Raw genomic sequence first — 23,557 nt, forward strand, 5'->3', positions numbered from 1 at the left:
GTGGATTGCACCTTTTATTTTCACTCAGCAGAAATCAGTTTAAACAACTGAAATTGCCTTTGATTTCATATCAGCTCTCAGATTGGTGATGCAGAAGCAATAGATGGTAAATGCTTCTAACATCATTAAATGTTTTTCCACTACCAATGCCTGCTGCATGAAGTAAAAAGTGGCTGTTTGGCATTCCTTCCTGAAAAGCACTTTGTGAGTCTTTGAGAAGCTGAAAGGAAAAGAATGAAGTGTTGCAGTGTTGATTATTCTCAAAATTGGTATAACGGTTTCCCTCCTGCTCAACTTTTCATGCTGAAATGAACATCCCTTTTGTCTGCAACTTAATATGTGGAAATTGTCTTAATTTTCTTCTTCTCCATGCCGCCAACTTCACTTGCAGGGTCTAGTCTCTCTCTTTCTTAAACGTTACCACAACAAAAAAGCATCATAGTCAGTTCTGAAAAGAATGAGATGAAGAATTTTGATCGTATTTCAATAGAACGTTTAATATATTAGTTAAGATATCTTATATTTCCTATGAATATTAAAACACAGCAAGAACTTTCTTCAACTTAATCTCAGTAAATACAGGATAAACTGTGCTGTTTAAAACCACTAGAGGGCGGTCCGTCATTACCGCATAATTTAGATGCTTCAATTGAGCAATGCTAGGGTGTCCATGTTGTGATATGGTCCCTCATAATTTTTTGGCTCTCTAGTGTTTTTACATATATAAATCTCATCATTAATAAAGAGATAAAAAGTCTCATGTTTAAAGGAATAATCAGAAGTACATAAATGACTCTTCAATTTCTAATTGGAGGCTAGAGATTTAATGAAATTTACATATGCAAGGATAGTCTCCTAGTTAGCACTGATACTGGAAGTCAAGAGAATGTAATTAAATTAATGGTCCGTTCACTCTGTCATGCTATTCCCAGTTTCCAACTAACCAAAGTCCTTCAATGAACAAGACCAGTTTGGTACATGGATCTGTTCCATATCCTGTACATATCATTAGTAGAGTTTTATTGATTCCTCTGAAGATCAGAGACTTTCTCCTTACCACCTGCAGGTTCATAGCTTTGATTTTAACCAGATGGTGGCATTGCAGTATTACAGTAGCTTTCCCACTTCACTTATGGCAGTCTTGAATACTAATGGCAAGCAGAAACTGTATTTCCATTTGTAATATTTGGAGAAAGTTTCACACTTGCAGTGGCACAGTTATGTTTTGAACTGGCTGAGAGATGACATGTAAAGTGAATGAGTTTTTTTAGCATGTCAGATTACAAAGAAAAAAAGAAAAAAAAAAAGAAAGTGACACTTAAAGCATAATGACCCAGCAGGAAAATCTAGGCATGTGGCCAATCTAGTGATGGAATATCATGATGAAATCTGTTCTAGCTTTTCTCTGTGTGTAATATATGTATCAGTATAGTCTAAGTCATTCATGGAGCTCCTTGATACTTGTGGTTAACTTGCTGAAAAAGAGATTGACTAATTGATTATCTGGGAAGTGGGGGAAGGGTGAGACAACAATATTATTTACAAAAATTAACATTTAAAATAGCCAGATTAGGAAAATAATGCTGTATGAGGGTTAGAGTGTTGTAGTTGTGATGGTCCAGGAACTATACAAGAGGTAAGGATTTTGTTAGGGCTATATCTGTTACTCAAACAACTGAATAATTAGGAGATGGGCTAGGCAAGCTTTTGAGCACAAAGTACACTTCCTCAGAACATTAATATCAACCATTTTGGCTGAGCTAAGGAAATGTCACACTATGAGATCTTTAAATCTAATCCATAAATCCCTGCAAATGTGCAAAAGCAAAGGCACAGTTCACAGATAGGAGAACAGAAATGTGAGAGAAAAGCCCCTGGCCTCTATGCCTGACTGGCATGCATTTTCTCTGTGGCTCTATTTCCTACCTCTAAAATGGGGATAAGATGATCATAAACAGTATTTATAAAATGCATGAAAATACTGTATGTTGTTATTATTTTATCTTTTTATTATTTGAATATGCCTAAATGCTAAATATTATTACGTGATGTGCTGGTAGACCAGTTAAGTTGTCTCATTTAGATGGCTCTGGAGGCTTGAGTGCAGTCCCTGTTGTCCTCAGGTAACCCATGCATAAATGGTACATGGTCAGTCATGCTGGGGAGGCAAAGGTAGCTGGTTATGATGATATCCATCTCATTCACTTGTATGCCATTGGTTATGGGAACTCCCAGCCTAATGGTACATGCAGGTTGACCTTTGACTTCTCTTTTTCCAATAAGTCACCAAGAGGCCTTTTGCAAACACAGTATTGCTGTCTCTGCTGTTTCTTGGAACTTACAATAATATATCACTAGCTTATGGGTGTTTTTCTAAGCCTGAGCTGTAGTTACTCAGAGACAACCTAGATCAAGAGCTGGTCAGAAATGTTAAGATAAAACATTTTCTTTTAAAGAAAATATTGATTCCTTGAGCCCCAAGTTGTTGTAGGTATACCCTACGTGCTTTGATCAGGATGGAATTTTTAGTCAAAACAAAAGAGAGGCAATGTCACTCTTTTATCAGAATAGCCTATAGCCTGATAATTACAGAACTCACCTACGATGTAGAGAGCTAGTACAAGTGGCAGGTCTTTTGGATTAGACAAAGGGTTTGGACCTTGGTTCTCCCCTTTTCCCAGGTGAGTGCCCTAACCAGTAGGTAATTGGCTACACTGAAGTGGGAGGGAGTTCCACAATCTCTCCTGGTGGAGCTAATCTGTGTTATGTAACTTTTTTTTCACTAGTAAGTATCCCTAACCCTTGGGAAGCTGGCTATTCTGGGGTGGATGAGAGACTTCCTTCTGTGACTTTTCACACTGAGGACCTTGAGTTAATTTTGATATAAAGTGAGGAAGAAGAAATCTGAGAAAATTGTGTGGGGTCAGAAAAGTTTCCTACTCCATTCTTGTCAGGACCTGGCACATGCTGAAAGTGTTTCCAACCATAGTTTTATTCTGACACTGCAACTCATGTTGAGTAATTTCTTTCATAAGATACACATAGGTTGTAACTATACCTCACATGTTTTGTATGAAGAGAATAGATTTTGTTGTTGTACCACTGCATGTATTTGTGGCTGGGGCTAGAGCTAGTTTTGCAACCATGACCAAAGCTTCAGAATTTTAGTTCGGCCTGGGAAATGTGCTGACTTCTGGGACTGCAGTTTGGTACCACTGGTTCCTCATCTTCTGGTATAGAGTAGCCAATCAAGACTGTACAGGAAGCAGGAAAATATTTTTCCATTCCTTTCCTAAGCAAAATGGCATTATTCTCACAATGTGGGAGGGTGAAATGAGGAACAGAAAAGCCCAGCAGCTCAGTTCCTTCCTCTCTTTTGAGTGATGCAGATAGCTCTTCTGCCCCAATCCACTTCCTTCGCTGTGCAACAGCTGTGAAAGGGAATATAGGGAACCTGCCATAGAGTGGCAGAATGACAAACGTTGGGCAGAACTGAAGGGAACAACTGATACAAAATTAAGGGGGTGGACAGAATTAATTTCAGCCTAATTACAGATGGGTGAGAGTTCCTGTAACACCAAAGGTTTTAAAGTCACTTTCTCAGTAAGTCTGGGAAAGTGGGCAATACTGATTTTTACACTCACACACATGCAGAGGATGAGCAAAAATCAAGAGACAGAGCAAAACCACAATAAAATATTTCTTTAGAAAGCCTAATGCTTTAGGGGACCAATTTCCTGGTTTTTCTGGGGGTCTGACTGATTTTAAATCTGATATATTTGTACACATTTTGTGGATGGGCTCAGTAGAGGCATAATATATGTCTTCACTAGATAGTTAACTTGAGTTAGGTACACCCAAATTATTCCTTCGGGGTAGCCTACTGCCAGAGGGAAAATAGTATGAAATAACACTCATGCTACCATATTCATACTGGTGCTACACTCAGTGGTGGGTGGCCCCAGTGGGTCTCGGTGCTTCAGTAAGATCAGCTGCTTTATGAATTATAGGAAACTGAGAGAATTTGTTGTTTCTGGGCATAAGGAGAGAATCTGGAAACAGTGGAGGACTAGCTCAAGTGGAGCTATCCTGTAGCCATCTGAAAGATTAGTATTGTTTGAAGTTGATAAGTTTTATTAATTTGAGCTTTAGGCTATGTTTTCAGTGGGCCAACCTACTTTAGTTAAAAGCATCACCACTTCAGGGTGTGTGTGTCTGACCTGAGTGTGGGAAATATTCAGCTTACCTTTGAAGTAAAAACAAAGCCACAGAAATGACTGGTAATCGTTCCTTCGGGATCTGGATTTAGAAAGTATTGGTTTTGGCTCCCAGAGCATGTCTGCACGGTGCAATGCAGTGCCATGCAGAAACAGTCAACGCACCCTGAACAGGCTCTGGAATTGAAAACATTTATTACAGCAGCCCTCTGCTTGGCCTAAGTAAGTCTGGGCAAGTTGCTTCACTAACATGGCATTACTGTTTTTAGTCCCCAACCTTTTCCATTCAGAGCTAGTCTGGGTATCTCTGCATGGCATGGCACCCCTTTATCACCCCTGTTTCCTGCTTTAACTGCTATGCAATGGACTGCTTCATAAATTGTTTTAAATAACTGAAAAAATTCTTATTTCTTCCAATGTGTTCACAAAACTTGGGATTGACATGCAACCTGTTCCCATCTCTAGTGAAGTCAGTAAGAGGTTTACTCTTTACTTCAGTGGCTTTATATTGAACCTATATTATATTTACAGCTGAAAGCTCAGCTTTTTATTGTGTGTTCTGTGCAGAACCATATTGAGCAAAGTGTAGGCACAGGCTGGGACCCAGGTGTTACTTCTGACTAAAAGCCTCTCTGCCGGAACTTCCTGACTCATTTTCCTGATTGCGAAGACAGCAGGTGTCAAACACATCAGAACAAGAACAAAGGACATTATCTATCCATTCTTAATTAAAGACATAAATGCACTCTAGCCTGGCTGGCTAAAATAGGAGGCCATCCGGGTGATAGTGTTTTAATTTATTTTGGTTGTAAAGAAAGAAATTTTAAAAAGATTACTAACACTAGTGTGGTCTGAAATACAGATAAAATGCTGCAGGTTTTTTTTATGTTTTTGATATTAAAAGGAGGCACTTCAAGAGGATTATAACCTCAGCATTTCCTTATGATTAGTTTTATAAGCATTTTTGTATGATAAGACACGTGGCACACACTTAAAATATACAAGTATTTGAACATAGCTTGATGCATATGTAGCATTATATCATCCTGTCTTTGGTTTAAATGTAATTGAAAAAACTGGATTTCTACTTCATCATTTTCAGTGGTTACATTATTAGGTTTTTTCCAGCAGTTTACATTTTCCCAGCAGTTTACATTTAGAATACTATCTATTCATCAGCTAAAAATGCTGTTTATACAGCCTGTAGTTCACCTTGCTGCTATATATTCTGCATGAATTCTGTCACCCTTTCTAGTTCTGTAACGATTTCCAGTATAAAGGATTAAGAAAATAGATGTAATCCACATTCCGAAAAGGCACTTGATGGTTATGGTCCAATGAAAATGGCTGTCATGTGCTAGTGGCTTAACCTTATAATAATAACTATAGGAGAATGTCAATGATGTTCGTATCAAACTTGTAATATAGAAACAAATTGTCTTACAATAAAATGTTTCTAACACAGAAATTGTTCTGCTATTAAAGTATGTATACTATAAATTAATAAATACTATTTTACTACATTATTGCCATTAAAATAACTAAAATCACTGTATAACAGGATACCATATTGTGCTTTAGAATATCCCCTGTAAATAATTTGAGACCTATCCCTTATATTATAACACCTCTTACAATTTGGGAAAATGTATGAAAGAAGAACCCTGCAGGGACAGGGACACACATTCTTTTGAACAGATTTGCAATCTATTCTTTAAGCATCAGATTTTGGCACCAGTGATGTAGTATCTCTTGTCACGCATTTGACTCAAACCATTTAGTTCGTTCATATACTTTATTAGTTTTAAACACTGACACGAGACTCGGCATTTGAAAACTAAGGTCCTGAATGAAAGTTTATACAAGTCAATGACTCTCATTGACTGAACTGGGCATGGGAACAGGTCCCAAGGCCTGAATTCAGGAAAATAGCTCATTTAAATATACATTTAAATAAATGCTTAAAGGTGAGGTTCAGTTGTAACGTTCATTGTTGCTAAAAAGGAAGACTACTGGATAGGTCATGTTTTCATTGATTTGTTTGCAAACCTTGTGGTTTTTAAAAGATTTGCATGGATTTAAATGATTGGCACCATAATTGAATTAGTAAACAATTGTGGTGACACTGCTTAAGAAGGGAAAAGGAATCCAGTTCACTCTCGCTTTCTTTCTGGCTTTTTTTGGAGTAGAATTGCACTTTAGATTTCAGTTTCCTAAAGTCTTGAGCAAGTCCACAGCTGAAATCTGAACTTTTTACATTTGCAAAAGCCATGTAATTGTGTAGCATAGTAAACACAGACTACAGAGCACATCTTTTATAGATGACTGTTTCCCAGCCCATTACCTATGGCCTCCCCCCCATCCCCCACAACTTTTTTAAATTTAAGGATCTAAGTCTGGAAGGTTGGTATCCATTGAAGACTTAGCGTAGTAGCTAATGACACATTTGAATGGTTGACACACACTTCTTTTTAGGTTTCCCAGGATGGTGAATGGGTTCTACTATGAAAGATTAACAAAAGGAATAGAGAGAGAGTGAAATAGGAAAGAAGAATAACATTAACCTGCCTGATTATCAAGTGTTTTTGTAATCCATATAGTTGTGTAATATTCATTACATAAAGGTCTTGTGATGTATGTATGAAAACATCAGTGTAGCCTGTCTAAACCAGCAGTTCCCCAACTGCGGTACGTGTACCACCAATGGCATGCAGACAACTGTGAGTGTTGCACAGAAGGCCACGGAGAGGGGCGGGGCGCGCGTGCACACAGACACCCAGCCCAGCCTGCTTCAGGTGGCCAGAATCACAGCTCGGCTGCGTGTGCAGCAGTGCCCAGCAGGTAAGTGTGTCAGGGGAGAAGGGGCATGGGTGGAGGAAGGGACAGATGGGCAGATTGAGGTCCCCACGGTGACGGAGGGAGTGGGGCAGAGGTGAATGGGGCCTGGGGGGGGGTGGGATGGTGAGAGACCTGGGCAGCTTGTCCAGGAGTGCTAGGACTGAGGGACGATGCTGGATTGGTGGGGAGGGGAAGGGGCTTTTGGCTCTGGGCTCCCTGCGCACCAGGCACAGTGCAAGTGGGGTAGAGCCACCCCTGCTGTAAGGGCCTGGCCACAGAGCTCCTGAGAACAGCTGCTGCAGCTGCCCCAGTCTGCCCGAGCCCTGGCCTTGCCCACCCACAGCTTCCCTCAAGGGGCCGGGTTGGGCCTGGGGCAGGCGCTGCACAGGGCCACTGCACTGCAGGCTCCCAGCTGGCTCACCTTTCAGCACCACCTGTGGCGGCTATTCCCAGAGCACAGGGAGTCCCTGCTGTGGCCTGGGGGGCTCTGCCCCATTCGTGCTGTGCCCAGTGTACACAGGTCAATCAGGGAGTCCCCTGAGCCTGGTGTCCTGCACTGGCAGGTGGCATTCCCCTGTGGGCAGGGAGGCTGTGCCCCATACCCGATAAGCTGTGCGGCCCAGGCCGGGCTCCACCTCTGGTGCTGCTGAGCACCCGTGCTGCAGCCCAAGGCTCTGGAGCCCCAGGGCAGCCCCTACTTCCTGCTCAGCCCCTGCTCTCCTCAAGCTGCTACCTTCCTACGGGTCTGGCTGCGCCAGCCTGCCTGCAGCACCTCCCCTATGTCTACTTTTCCCTGCACCTCTCTCCTTCTGTCTTCCCTTCGTCGCTCCCTCTCTCTCTCTATCTTGTATCTCTCTCTCTTCTCCTCTCCTCTCATCAGAACATACTTAGCAAAAAAAATACAGAAGAAAAAAGGTAATATACGAAGTTTTCTTTATTGTCACCAGGTTTAGAATTTTTAGAAAACCTGGTATTTGCTGTAAAAAAAAAGAAAAAAGAAAAAAAAAGAAGAAACATTTATGATTATTTGCTATATTAATATGCAGTGCATCCTGCCATGTTTCCCCTACCTCAGTTTTGTTTTTCTGGTGTGTTAGCACTCCGGCACCTTACAGGGTACACATTGTGTATTTTTTCAGTACTCCTGCTAAAAATGTTGCCCACCCCTGGTTTACACTGTCTTTTTTCCAATTTACAATTGTTGTATATGGCTACCATAATTGATAAAACATTTTTTTGTGATTACTGAAGTTTTTTATGTTGTTTTAATACATAGTCTGTTGCATATGTGTATTAAACATTTGCTGGTGGTACTTAAGGCTCTATCATTTTAAATTGGTGGTACTCAGTCTGTCGGAGTTTGAGAACTGCTGGTCTAAACTGAAGGAAGGTTGCTTCTTACAGCATGAATGCAAAGCAAAACAGAATGCTGTATTTCCCCTATTTAAAGAGGAAAAACACTGTGTGCATCTGAGGAGGGAAAACGCCACAGCAAATTCTCACTCAGAAGAGATCTAATCCTTCTAACTCTTTGGCTAAATGCAAAAAAAATAACAGAGATGATTTTAAAGGGGGGTGGGGGACGGGAGAGGAGAGCACAACTATACACAAAGGAACCGTGCAGGTCCAGCTATGTAACAAACCACTAAGGTTAAAATGTCTCAAGACAAAGCTTAAGGCAAATTTTCCTTCTTTGTTTCCTGCGTTTGGCTACCTGAAAATGTATTTAGCTTTGAGGCCACAGTTCAGGAAAACTTGTAAGCTTAAGTCCACGCCTGTTCAGGAAGCCCCTAAAGATACCTACAACTTTAGACATGTGCTTAAATTCAATTGATCATACTGTCTCAAAAATTGAGTAAGCGTGTAATGCGCTTCAGAATACAAATATTTTTCTGAATGAGGATCCAGATCTAAACATCAGGCTTTATATTTTCCTTTCTTTAATCCATGCAAGTTAAAGAAGCATGTTAGGAATGTGTCCCTAAATGGAAGTGTTTTCTGATAATTAGGGACCTACCAAATTCACAGCAGGAGTGGGGTGCCCAGCAGCTCCTTTAATTTTGCAGGCTCCCCTGTGCAGCCCCCCACTGTTGATTGGCAGAAGGACCCCGCTGCTCGCCACTCGCCCCTAATCAGGAAGGAAAAAAACACAGTTTTAAATATGGCATCATTTTTGCTGTTCTGATTGGCCAACGGGCCCTGGCAGCTGTACTATTTGCTGCAGACTGGCTAGGAGGCAAAAACAGCATCATATTTAAAACCATGGTTTTTGTCTCCCTGCTGATGAGGAGTGAGCAGAGGGGGAAGAGGTAGGGAGGGAGCAGAGGCACACAGGGGAACTTACAAGATTAAAGGAGCCTCTGTGCACCCCACTAGTCACTCACTCCTGATCAGTGGGGAGACAAAAGCTGTGGTTTTAAATATGTTGCTGTGTTTGCCTCCTGGTTGGTCAGCAACAGACAGTATGGCTGCCAGGGTCCCTCAGCCAATCAGTGGTGACCGTCAAAAATGGTGCCATATTAAATACTGCAGTTTTTGCCTCCTCACTGACCAGGAGTGAGTGGTGAGCAGCAGGGCCCCTCTGTCAATCAACTGTGTGGGGGGGGAGGGGGGAAGAGGGTAACCTGCAAGATTAAAGGAGCTGCTGCACACCCCACTCCTGCCATGAATCGAGTAGGTTTCTACTGATGATGCTACATTCTACTACCTTCTATCCCATTTTCATAAGTAATATTTTAACACATTTCTATTCTATGGTCAAAGATCAGACAACCAAGTATTTTAGAAGAGTTTTGCTGAGTTATGCTGGAATCTTATGACTGACACTTTGCCAGTGCCTGGTTTGTTTAGGACGTATCTTGAAATCTGCATATGTGTAAAGGAGGTCCTGAAATATATATAAGTGTATATATATATATATGTATATGTACCTCCATTTATACATTTTACCCCAATTATTATTACTTGTTAATGACTTACAATCAAAAAGTGTTATATGTTAGAACAATGCCAATGTTCACAGTTAAAATATTTGAAATACCAAAAATAAGCAAGATGATTTTTTATTAAATTAATATGAAATGTTTCCCCACTTTCAATCATAGAACTGCTGGAATTTTCTGGATTTTGACCTTTTGCTAAATTTCAAAAGGTGAGGAAATATATATATATATTCTTTTGCCCTTATTGTATTAACTTCTTAGTATCCTTTAGCTGCATACTAGTGACACTTTCTTTCCCTAGTGGACTTTCAGTTTGACTTGCAACTCAATGAAATGCAGGGATTTGGAGTTTTATTTTTTTTTAATCTTCCTTTTTAAAGCCTTTTGAGCTATGGGGATAATATTTTTGTGCTAGCCAATCTTATACAGGAAAGCTAACTCCAGAGCTAAACTTGCCTTTCCCATATTGAATATTACTGTTTGGTTGCTGTCCTGATTGGTGTGCATATATCCAGACATACTTATGGCACTTATACTTAAGGGGAAGTGAATGGAAGGTAAAATCCATATACTGCAAAAGGAAGTAGGAGGTAGTATTTTTGCATGTGTTAAATCATTTTTATCTCCTCGTTTTAGACATTTATTTCCCCTATGCAGTCTTGTCTCGGCCATTGTTGAAACCTGAGCACAGTACTACTATCCAATTCATTCTCTCTTTTGTATGGCATCAGATATCAACTTACAAATCTATGAGCCACTGTCTGGTTTTATAGCTCAAAGTGTGGATTCCATCTACCTTGTCTGGGCATTTGTAAAGATTTCAGTTTTGGATTAAAGCCTATGCTTAATGTTGATGCCACATTCACACAGGGAGTTGTCCAAGACCTTCGTCTTGTGAAGTGTCTTGAAGCGTCTGTATACAGATCTTAGTCTGTTCAACTTGACCCATGCTTCCCTGTCAAGACTGTGCCCAATGGGGGACTTGTTTGGTGTTGGTATAAAATGCTGTAGGAATAAGTCTGAGCTTTCCCAGTGATGGCCCACTCTGAGGGTTGGCAATATTTTTGGGCAAAAATACCCACAACCTTGACTTGTAAAATGTTGGTATGCTAGGATCAGACGATGGGAACCACGAGGGGCCTGATCCTTGTTGTGGCTGTGGGGCCCCAGTCACTTCCTTGCTGTCTACCAAGGTGCGTGTGCCATGCAAAATGCCTTCAAATGCCTGTGAGGGGGATAAAGACAAGAAGGGGTTAAATAAAAGTTTACCTTGCTAGCTGGGGCTGGAGAAGCCTGGAGAGCAGCTGGAGCAATGCCAAAAAGGGCATGAGGCAATGTCCCACCCCCTTTTCAAGAAGCAGCTCGCTCACACATGGGGAAGCTCAACTGTTAAAAAGGGGCAAGAACCACAATTCAGGAGAGGAGAGAGAGAGACATAGAGGAATCAGGATGCTCAGAGGATCCAGTTGCAGTGGAGGAGTGCAGGGCCTGGTACAGAGCCCCAAGGGAGGCAGAGCAGAAGCCTCCTGAGGTCCCACAGATCTAGTGAGAGCGTTTCAGAGTAGGAACAGGAGGGGGCATGCAGAGGTGGCAAAGGAGCAAGAAACTCCATCCTAAAGCTTGTTATCAGTAGGCAAACAGAGAGAAAATCTGAAACCAAGTAGCAAAGAGGTGCTAAGTGAGCTGCAGGACACAGCCTGTTTCTAGTTAAAAGAAACCTTATAGGAATTAGCCCTTGCCTGCCAAGCTCTTTAGGTTTTAGTACCCAGTACTTTACTTTGCCCCTAGCACTCAGCTAGATCAAGTGGCACAGCTGCACTTATAATTTAGGAGTTAGACTATAGTTTGTTTAGGAGTTAGACTATAGTACTGGACGCAGTACTCCAGCTGTGGCCTGACCAGCGTCGCATAGAGGGGGAGGATCACCTCCTTGGATCTGCTTGAGATGCATCTGTGGATGCATGACAAGGTCCGGTTAGCCCTGCCAATCATGACCTTGCATTGTCGGCCCATGTTCATCTTGGAGTCAATAATGACTCCAAGATCCCTTTCTGCCTCCGTACTCTCAAGAAGGGAGTTTCCCATTCTATAAGTGTGCTGCTGTTTTCTACTGCCGAAGTGCAGCAGCCTGCACTTGTCAGTGTTGAAACACATCCTGTTTATGTCAGCCCACTCCTGTAACCTATCCAGGTCTTGTTGCAGTCTTTCCCTCCCTACTAGCATGCTCACCTCACCCCAAATTTTGATATCATCAGCGAATTTAAACAGGTTGCATTTCACCCCGTCGTCCAAATCACTGATGAAGAAATTGAACAGCGCAGGCCCAAGGACCGAGCCCTGGGGGAGTCCACTGCCGACTTCCCCCCAGGTTGAATATGACCCATCCACCACCACCCTCTGAGTATGACCCTTCAGCCAATCTGCAATACATCTGACTGTGTAGGCATCAATGCCACAGAAGCATTGTTCAAAAACTTTAATACAGGACAATTCCTCAAACTCTATTGTTTTTAATCAAGAAGTTTAATACAAAATGTATTGAAAAACTCACAATTTCCAGTTTGAAGTTTCAATATATGTAACAGACATGTAGTATCTAAATATTTAAATAAGCTCCTTAGTTACAGCACACTCCTTTATAGCTGTATAATTCTGTCCATACTAGTATTAAATTTAAAACAAATTTCCTTTAGTTTTAAGTACAAACACATCTGTTTACCTGAAGACAAAAAATGAAGTATTACTTTTCTACAGTGAATTATCACTGGTTTCTGATGATGAAATTAGGTTTTGGCTGAAGGGCTCAAGCCCTCAAATTTTATTCATTTATTTATTTGATTTATATGCTGTCCTTCCCAACAAAGGCTCAGGGCAGTTTACAATAAGACAACAGAATAATTTATAAAACAAGAGTATGATGAGAGAACAAAACAACATAAAAGGGAACTAGAATATCAATACAAAACAGATCCCCAAAGCAAAATCTCAGTTTAGCCTTGTTTACTAAATGTCTGCCAAAATATAAAGGTCCTGCCATGCTCCCAAAACATGTTCAGTCCTGGGCTTTAGTGAGCCTCAAGAAGGAAGGAGTTTCAAAGCTGAGGAATGACTGCTGAGAATGATCTCCCATATGTTTTTGCCAAGTGGACTTGGCTTGTTGATGGAATTTGCAAGAAATTGCTCTTGGCTGACCAGGTGGATTATGATGGGGCTCTTTCCATCTTGCAGTAGGGCAGAGCTGGCCAAACTGCAAAAAGTGGCACAGGCAGTGTCTGCACATGGCATGAAGCAGACTGGGGAAAGGACAGAGAGTACAGTGACAGATAGGGCAGGAGGCACAAAGCAATGCAGCACAAGGAAGGTAATGAAAAACAGAGCAGCAGATGAGGCAGAGAGCACAGTGCTGGGAGCAGAAAGCAGGGTAACAGATTGGGCAGGGAAAGGGGATCAGAGTGGCAACTGGGGAGGGTGTGCCCCCAGGGGCCGCCCTGGCGGGAAGCTAGCAGACTGGTGATGCTTCAGCTCAGGCTCAGGAAACAGTTGGATCGGGCTGGGTGCTGTCTGCAAGCTGGGGCAGCACCTGCCCACTAGCCACCCATCTGGGTGGCCCCGGGGGTATTCCACCACTGTGGAGGGAAGGTCTGGGGCCCTCTGCAGCCCAGGGCCTGCCAGCAGCTCATCCTATGGCCATGGGAGAGGTGGAAAGGCTCCGTGGGAAAAAAAAGGATCAGGCCCCTCACTGCTTCCCCCCACCCCCAGCAGAACCTGCCCATGTGAACTGCCACTGGGCCTTGCAGACCCTAAGCTGTGGGGGGGGGGGTCATGTCCTTCACTCCATGGTGCCAGCACCCCCTGGGGCTACCTGGGTGGGGTGCTAGCTGCACGGATGCTGCCCCAGCTTGCAGTCAGCATGTGCTGGATCCAACTCTTTGCCAAGCCCAAGTGCTGGAAGCTTGCCGTGCAACCAGCACACAGCCCAGGTGGCCCCAGAGGGTGCTGCCACTGTATTGAGGACTGGGCCCCCCTGCAGTTCAAGGGGGCAGCTTGCATGAGCAGACTGCTGAGGGTGAAAAGAAAAAGAAAAAGAAAAAGAAAAAAAAAAAAGGGAGGGGCCAAGTGGTTGATCCTCCCTCCCCCCATGGGGCCTGTCTGCCTATTTTGCAGCTAGGGGTGAGCTGTTGGCAGGACTTGAGCTGCAGGGAGCCCTGGACCTTCCCTCCATGGTGGCATGAGGCTAGTCTGTGGGCTGGACTGGACTCACAGATTGCCCTTTCATTCCACTGTGTGTCCTGGAGCAGCCAGAGTGGGCTCTGTGAGGCCTGGTCCTGCTCTGGCAACCACCAGGCTGCATTGCTTAGCCCAGGAGCTGTTACTGCAAGGCTGCACTGTTCAGCCCCAGAGCCACTACTGCCACCAGGCTGCGCTGCTTAGCCCTGGAGCTACCGCTGCCACTAGACTGTGCTGCCTGGCTCCAGACTGGCATGTGGCTGCTCCAGAGCTGTACTTCACATGGCAGCTGCTCCATTAGTCCAGGATGTGAGCTGGAGCAGGCACTGTTTGTGGTGCGTGGGGCCATCCAGCACACCCTGTATGCTTCCTGTGGGTCACTCTGAGACCCAAGGGCAACACCCATGACATGCCTAGTACAAATTGGACAGAGTCCAGATGAGAGCAACAAAAGTGATAGAGGGGTCTAGAAAATATGAGACAAGAGGTCAAAAGAACTGGAGTTATTTAGATGGGAGAAGAGAAGACTGAGGTGCATTTGCTGGGCTTTACATGGAAAAAGTGTCATTACAGAAAGAATGGCAGTCAACATGGGAGATAGCACAAGAAGTAATGGGCTCAAATGGGAACAAGGCAGATTTAGCTTGGATATTAGAAAGAATGTTCTTAACCATAGGAGTGGTTAAGTATTAGAACAGATTACCTAGAATCTGTTTATGGAGAAGACAAACCTTCATCAAGGATAACTTAGATAGGGATAACCCTTTGTTGACCAGGGTTATTTCATATATTTGTGTGCATTTATTTCTATAAAATTAAGATTAGTAAAGGAGGAGACATCTCTTCAACACATTCAGCTATAAATATGGAGGGGCTTGTCTTAAGAACTTGGGAAGTTGAAGTAAAACATTACTGAACATAGTTTAAGACCAACCATATTTAACATCTCATATCAAATCTACAATGTGGCTTACAGAAATAGGAGGAATAATTTCTTACCTTAGGATTCAGATACAGGGCTAATACTCTTTTAAACTTTCTTCTCAGATCAGACCACCTGGAGAGGAATCTTACTTTCATATACATTAAATAACAGAAGTTGCAAACAGGTCTAGTAGTAGTCAGCAAATAAGAAGTACTCCTCCTAGTCTGAGAAGTTGTACTTGTCTTTGTCAGCTGGGATTGTTTCATAAAATTCTTGCAACTACAGCAGATGGAGCTACTCCCTCTGACAGAGCATGGCTCAGGCAATTGTCAAGTGATATTTCAACCAGGCGGTTAGCAAATTGGGTTTGTTTGGTTTTCATGGACCTGCATAGTTTACAATATCAGCTGTTTTAGTACATGAGCCTTTTTGCTTCTGCCATATGTATAAAACAGTACTTGCTTAACACACATAATACCAGGATCACAAGGATGGGCAGTCTTTTGTACATTACAAAACATTTAAGCTTATTTTTCACTTACATCCACCATACATGTGCATGTGCGTGCACATGCATTTTTTTTCTCTTTACAGCTAGAATGCCACCAAGCCCAGCGATAATGGACATACATTTATATATTTATGCATAACATTGAGGAGTGTTACACATGCATGTTCTGTCTTACTGAGAATTGAGAACTGACCAGAGGTATTCAGTTTTCATAAACTGGCACAAAGTGCTTCCAGGGGAATGATGAACAGACTAAGAATGATTTATTAAAATGTATAATGATTTTTATTGTATGTGTTTTTACCAATTCAGTTGGAATGGGAGTGTAAAGTGTATGTGCATGCCTTACTGGTATGCTGTGGCATTTGTACCAGTAAGTTCTAGTTTTAAATTAAATTAAAAAACCCCCACATTTTAAAGAACTTGGACTGAAAAGTCAAGCACTGAAAAGTTAGGAAATACCAGAACTGAAGCTGCTCATACACCTTTAATTTGGTTCCTTTCTTTGAATGCAGAATTAATTGTATGATTTGTGTTATTGTATAATTATAAGAATTTAATACTAGAAAAATAATAAAACTTCCCACAACTGTGTTCTCAAAATCAGTTGTCTTAATAAAATAAAAACAAAAACCTCCCTCCCCCAAGGCCAAGGCAAATACCTGGCATAGAAAATTTCTACTCATATAGTTTGACAAAGTTGTTTTCAGTTACTTATGAGAAATTCTTTATAATGGAATTTTTTGAGTAACCACTTTAGTACTTGTTTCCAGCTCCACCTGTAAAAACAATGCTAACTATAAGTGAGGTTGATATAATTAAAACTGCCAACTGCTCTTCCAAATGTTTCAATAATATAATACGCACCAGATTTCTTTTAAAAAGCCAATGTTGAGTGATTATTTTATCCTTTTACAAATAAATACTTGTGCAGAATTAAGAAGCATGTTTTAAAGTCTGCTTTGTTTGTTATGCAGTGTGCTCAAGAGTGCAATGGTTTCCAGTATCCTTTTTCACAAGAAATTACGGAGATTTCATTTTAACACAGAATCTCTGGTTAAGTTTGCTGATAGCAGCACTGCTATGTGTTTTTATACAAAGAATCTGGAAAATACAATTTTAAGTGGAAGAAGCAATAATGTTGTGTTGAGGCATTCTAAGTAGTTAGCTTAAGCTCCCGATTATTGTGGATGCTAATTTTGCAGTGCTGCCAGGATTTTATGTTAATGTTATTGAACAAAAGGCTAAAGTATTTTTTAATTTAAAACTACTGAACTATAAAATTGAACTATTAGACTTTCCATGGATTTAAGTGGACAAAGAGAACATTATGTCAAAGGCTCAATTCAGTCACCTTCAAGCCATTACACCTTTTGAAATTCAAAGCAGTAAGTTGCTAGGGCCTATTATTTTAGGTCAAATTTGTGCCCCACTGCTCCTAGTGGTACTCTGAGACAGATTTTATTCTTTATTTGATTCAACACTAAATATTAGGATGGAAAACTTCAAATGAGTCTATTCTATCCCCCTCTGCATGGTATGCTCAGCTTCCCAAAGAAGTTCACTTAAGGCCAGCCTAATTGCACAAAGCTAGAAACCTCAGCAGCTGCCTATAGCACTGTGACCTTGTAATTCTATATTTCTTAATGAGCTTTAACACTGAATACAGCATGATATAGAATGACCCACTGACATACCAGGCAGTTTTGTCTTCTGCTTTCATTGGAAAGAATGATAACCTGAGTTACGTTATTTGGATGCGTCCTCCATCTATGCATTACGTTTATTTTGTGCTTACTTTCTAAATTACAAAGACAAAATCTACAATTTGCAAGCTTATGAGCTACATTGCCATGCACTGCACTTACTGTATCTGATGTCTAGCAGTAAGAATAATTATATAGCAACTGTCATGGCTGATTGACTTTTTTGTGCTGAAAATTGAACATGGTGACAAATGAAATTTGGACTTTTCTTGCAGTCAGTTATTGTGCACTTGGGCATGACTGAAATCTGGTCTAAATCCTGGCCCCATTCATACCTTGAATACTTGGTAGGAGGAAAAGAATGCAGGGTTCTCCTGAACTTTGGGCCAAGGCAGAGGACCAGTGTAGCCAGTACAGTAACTGTAACGCTGTAGCACCAAGTATGGAGTACTATTTATGTGGTTAGATCAGTGGATGCAGAATTCTGGAGCCACTGAGTGCTTGCAGCGGATGCCAGGCTCCTCTAAAAAAACTGTCTCCAAACTTTCTCTTTCCCCTCATGGCAGATCCTCAGTCATTAGGTTGCTCGTAAGCATTTTCAGAACATTGTGTGGGTCAGAGATTTTAATTCTATATCAGAAACCAGAGAAAATAGATGCAGAGGAAAATATTTTTTTGAAGTGCTAGTGTCTTTAGTTCTTCCAGTGTATGCTTGAAAGGAGTTCTAGGATGATTGCAACATAGTCACATTTCCTTAGTCCACTGCCCCATCTTGAAATGTTTTAATCAAAGTGTTTGAGGTTTTTATTGCATTCCATTGAAAGAAAAATTGTATCTGAGCACCATGTGCTCAACACTTGCAAACAAAGCACAAATGAAATATTTGATTCATTTGCAACTAACCCTTGACTACTTTCCAGAAAATATTTGACTGTTTTCAAGATGAGATCATTGCTAAAGAAATTGCTGAGGAATTTTATCAGCTAAAAGTTGTCATCTTTGGTGTGCTAGTGGGCAAGAAGCACGTGTGGCAGAATAATGCATTGGGAACCTCTTCTCCTGTCAGCTTATCTCGTGTACATGATTAATATTAGGTTGAAAATCTTGGAGAGAATTTAATAAGAGAGAGGCGGGGGGCAACCCATTTAACCAAAGTTACATGGATAGTCAGCAGGATTCCTGTCCTTTCCAGAACTACCAACACTCTGGAGAACTTTTACTTAGGAATATGGTGCTGAGCCAGATAATTCCTAAGAGCATGACTGGTAATTTGGGAAGATGAATATCCAGCCCAGCCTTCCTACTCAGTTTTACTACACAGGGGATGCATCTACATGTGTTATTTGTGCAATGAAATAAAGTCCGGCTGACTTTGCACTGGAGTCAGCTGCTCCTGGATGAAGCACTTTGGGCTGGGGCAGAGCAGCACAGGGCTGTCAGTCCCAGGCTCTGGGTGGCAGCATCAGGTGGTAGAGGTGTTGGCTGGGCCATAAGGGTGCTACAGTGTGGGGCTAATTGACAGACAGCCCCCCCATGTTAGCACCCTCATGCCCCAGCCAGTCCCTGCAACCATTTACATGTGTGTTTCGGTGGAGTAAATTACTCCACTGTAGGATAGTGCTGTCCCAAACTGTACTATGCCATGGTGGAGTTAATTTACTGTATCCTAATACTGGCATACATGTAGACTGTGACGCTTTACTGCAAAGCTAATTAGCCAACTCTTCAGTAAAGTACACATGTAGATGCACCTAGGAATCATTAACTGGGGGTGTACAAGACTGCTTCTGACTGGTGCAGAAAAGTGCACCCTATCAGCTGCTTCACTGAGTCATACTTAGAGCAGCATGATCCTGATAAGAGAGACATTGGGACACGTCTACACGAGATGCTAACTGCGCAGTAGCCTAATAACACTACACAGTAGCATGCCAGGCAAAAACCATGCTAATATGCTACTGCGCAGTAAGCATAACTAAAACCTCGTGCACTGGCCCTACTGCGCAGTAGTACAAGTTAGTGCGCATCGATTTAGTACTTGATTAACCAAGTACTAAACTTAATGCACACTAACTATGGAACATTAATGAATGTGTAGATGTGCCCAGTGTGTCTCATTTTTGCTGCACCGACTAAGGCGGCATTTATGTGCAATTAATGGGAAAATCTGGGTAAAGTATAAGTTGGGCTGCAGAAAGCATGCAATAAACAAACTGTATGATTACACAGTGAATCCTGTTAAGAATAAATTGTATGATGCCAGAAAAAAATTAAGCTAAGCTGAAGACCAAATTTGCATGCAAGGAAGGGGTTGTTTTGTCTAGGCATTTCATATTGAAAGCTGCATTCAAGTCACATACAAGCCATGTATAGCCATATATGTCTAATCTGTCTTCTCTGTTTACTGTGAAATGACAGATTTGGTTTTGGTTAAATGAATATATATTTAATAGAAATTATTTAATTTTGGGGAAGTTTTATAAAACAACCTGGATAATTTTAAAAGCATTTTTCCTAATGTGTTATCAGACCTAACAGATTTACTCTGGAGATTTTAAGACCTTATCTACAGTATGAGACCTGTAGGATAAAAGAGTTGGAACAACAGAAAAAGAGGCTTGCTCCATCTTTTTTTTTTAATCCCTTTGGTCACTCAGAGGGTGTTTTGGCAGGGGTAAGCAACATCTGAGAGGTGTTTTTATGTTCCACATGCAGTTTTGACTTTCTCACAGATAGTGCGAAATGTAGAAAAAAAATTCAGAGATTACAGTTCTAAAATGTTTTCCAATCAGAGAAACAGATGAAGAAAAAAAAACCATGAAAAAACCATGAAGGGATATAGAGAGGAAGGAATGAAAAATATAGACCAGGTAAAGACATTTCACTTATACCAGTAAAAGTGTTTGGAAACTGGTCTATACCCATAACAGAACAGAAGTTTGGCATGGTTTTAAAATGGTGGAACCCAGTCTAAGATTCCCACCCCCACCAAAGGGCAAATATGCGTTCTGTTCACTACCGAGCTAAACTATGCCACTTACAGAAAACTGTATAACTTAGATTCCATCTCAAGCTTCTTGAAGGTCTGTACTTAGCCATACTGTCAACCCTCAACCAAGTGGTAGGGGATGTCAGAGCTTTGCAAGTCAGTTTCCTGTTAGAAGAATATTCAGTGATAGTCTTAATATTTATTGTAACTTGGTGCTATATGCACCAATCCTTGAACAAAAGTGGTTGCAAACAGCATGCAGGAAATCACTTCTTTCCGGAATCTCAGTACCCTCTCTAATATATAATTACAAGAAGCAACTCTTCCCTAAGAATTGACTCCAGTTAGGGATTAAAGCAGAGAATTATCCCTCTTGCTATTTGTAACAGTACCCCAAAAATATATAGAATCTCAAGCCAACAAGAATACATTGTTTTTTCAAAGATTGTATACACTGGTTATGTATTCAGGAAAAACTTTTAAGGCTGTATGTAACAATGTCTTTCAATTTCTCATGTAATAAAAGTAAGAACAGGGAGATGCTCATCTTGACTAAAAACTAATATACATAGCTATGTTCTGGAACACTAACTTATTTTTCAAGTAATGAACTAAACAATCAAAAGAGGTAAAAACAACTGAATTTTGCCAGATGTGAAGGCAAATATGAAACCTTTCATTCCAAAGACAACTGCAGGGCAACCTTAAAATGATCAAGTCATCTTTGAATTGGAAAACCCCACAGCAGAGGATGGGTATATATTTATTCTCAAGGAATGGGGGCTGAATAATTTTGTAATGCCGGGTATTTAAAAAAAGATAATCTTAACAAAAAAGATTAAGGCCATTTGTAGATGACACGGGGGTTTACTTTGCCCTAAATTGAAGAGGTGATTTTTTAAAAACACTGATTCTGTTTGGGGTGAAGTAAACCCCCATGTCATGTACACCCATGTTGGAGCCCGATCCTTACCTGCCTGCCCAGTGGCGAGGAGGGGAGAGCGAGCTGCTGGCAGGCACAGTGGTTCCAGGGCTGCAGGGGACAGGGGCAGGTGCTGGTGCTTCCCTCTGCGCCAGCAGTGCCCCCTCCCCCAGGTGGTATCTACCCACAGGCAGTCCTGGGGGGCACTGTAGCTGTGGAGGGAAGCACTGGGCCCCAGTGCAGCTCAGGCAGGCAGGCAGGTTCCCGGGGGTGAAGGGAGATCAGGCTTGCCATTTTTTTTTCTTCTTCTGTGTATCCTGCCTTCCTGGGCTGCTGCTGGGCTGCTTGCATGGTCTGCCTGCAGACCCCCTGAGCTGTGTATAGCCTAGTGCTTCCCTCCATGGCTGTAGGGTAGGAAACTAAAACATCTTGGAGGTGTTTTACTTTGTACTGTCCCGAAGTCATTTGCTGCTTCCCAAAGTCATTTAAAGTGCATTATGCTGCTGAATGTGCTACAGCGGCTGGAATTAACACTGAATATGCTACAGAATTTGTAAATTTGTGCAAACAGCAATGCCATTAAAATGGCATAAAAGGCATTTAATCCGCTTTAAACCCTCTTTAAAGTGTCATCTACAAACAGCCTAAGATTACAAATAGAGTGGAGAAAACAAAGTTGACATTGGCATCCAAAACAATTTTTGTTGGGTTAAATTCGTTGTGGTATTCAGAGCAGAGGGCAGTGTCGAACAAGTAATGTAGTATGGCTGATTATGTAGTATGGCTTGATGTCAGCAGGACTACTGGAATGGTAAGGGAAAAGAATTTGGTTTTCATTATTGGCACTACAAAAGTGATTGATTCCTTAAACAGTGATGTAGTGTAGTGGTTTTCTCACTGTATTAAGGAATAATGATGTTTGGGGGATGTCATGTAGATGTTAAATGTTTCAAATGTACAGCATCATTTCGTGTAATAAGGAACCAGATGAGAAGGGGTGGGGAGGGTGGGGTGGTGAACAGAGTCCATGACACACTCAAACTTGTGGATAGTGATTACAGCTGTTGTGAGGCCACAAAGCATACCAAAAACTCACTCTGTTTTATGGTTTCTTTTTATGGGACTATCTGCATACCAGAAAACCCAATAGAGGCCATCCAGATTTAGAAATGACCAATGAGCAGTATTTCCTATACTTCAGAGATGGTGACTTAGTATTAAAATTGTTACATCTGTTAATGTTGTGGATGCCAACATTATAAATATGCTACAGGTTTACAATGGTTTTCTGTACAATGGGATATAATTTTTAATAATTATATTCCTATTTTCTTTAGAATAACAGGGAACTATTCAGAACAAATCAAGAAGAGAGGAGAAAGACCATATCCATTTATTACAACCTAACTTGGAGGATTAACCCAGGATGACACTTATCTGATAAATGATAGTGGGATAGTAAGAGAAGCAGAAGAGGAAGTACATATATATTCAGAATGAAATATTGAAGCATCTCTGGATGAATGATGTGGACTGTTTGCTTTTTATGTTGTTGGAAATGTATGTGCACCTTCCCTGAATGATGTTAAAAATACCAGTGAAAAACAAAAGAAAGCAGAGTATAATACCCTGTTACTTTGTTTAATCTTTCTGTCTTCTTATATCCTCCTCATTCAAACCATCTTAAATTTTGTCCATTTTGAGAATTTCAAAGGGAATATTGGTAGATGGTTATACAGCTTGGGTACTGTTTGGTCACATTAAGAGTTGCTAATTATCCCATGGCTTATACCTGTTCAACATGTTCATCTGTAAAGCCCAGTAATGACCTGTTAATTCTTGCATTCTGTTCACATTAACTGTGACATATTAATATGCACTAACTGTAAAGGCTACAGGACTGTGAAGACTATATTTTGAATTTGTAGTCACCTTGCTTACTTTAATAAAATCAGTGTATATTTTATGCAGCTACGCAAAATGAAGTGGACCGAGTTTTGTGAAATTCTGAGGACTTGAAATTCCGAATGAATTGCAAGTTATCAGTACTGCTCAAAATTGGGTTGCATCCCAAAAATACTACTATAATATAACAGAATATTCAAGATAAAGCAGCTAGTTACTGATTTTTTCTTTCATCAGTACATCAGTGCTCAATATGCTGACTTTCCCCATCAGGTTTGGATTGCTCTTTTTCTGTTGTTCCCTCTCTGTTTTTGAGATGAAGTGCATTCATGTTGTTGTATCCCAGGAGCTTGTGATAGATGGAGAAACTTGTAT

This window comes from Gavialis gangeticus, unplaced genomic scaffold (genome assembly GCF_001723915.1).
Source record: "Gavialis gangeticus isolate Ggan-Ray unplaced genomic scaffold, GavGan_comp1, whole genome shotgun sequence".
NCBI classification, from domain to species: domain Eukaryota; kingdom Metazoa; phylum Chordata; order Crocodylia; family Gavialidae; genus Gavialis; species Gavialis gangeticus.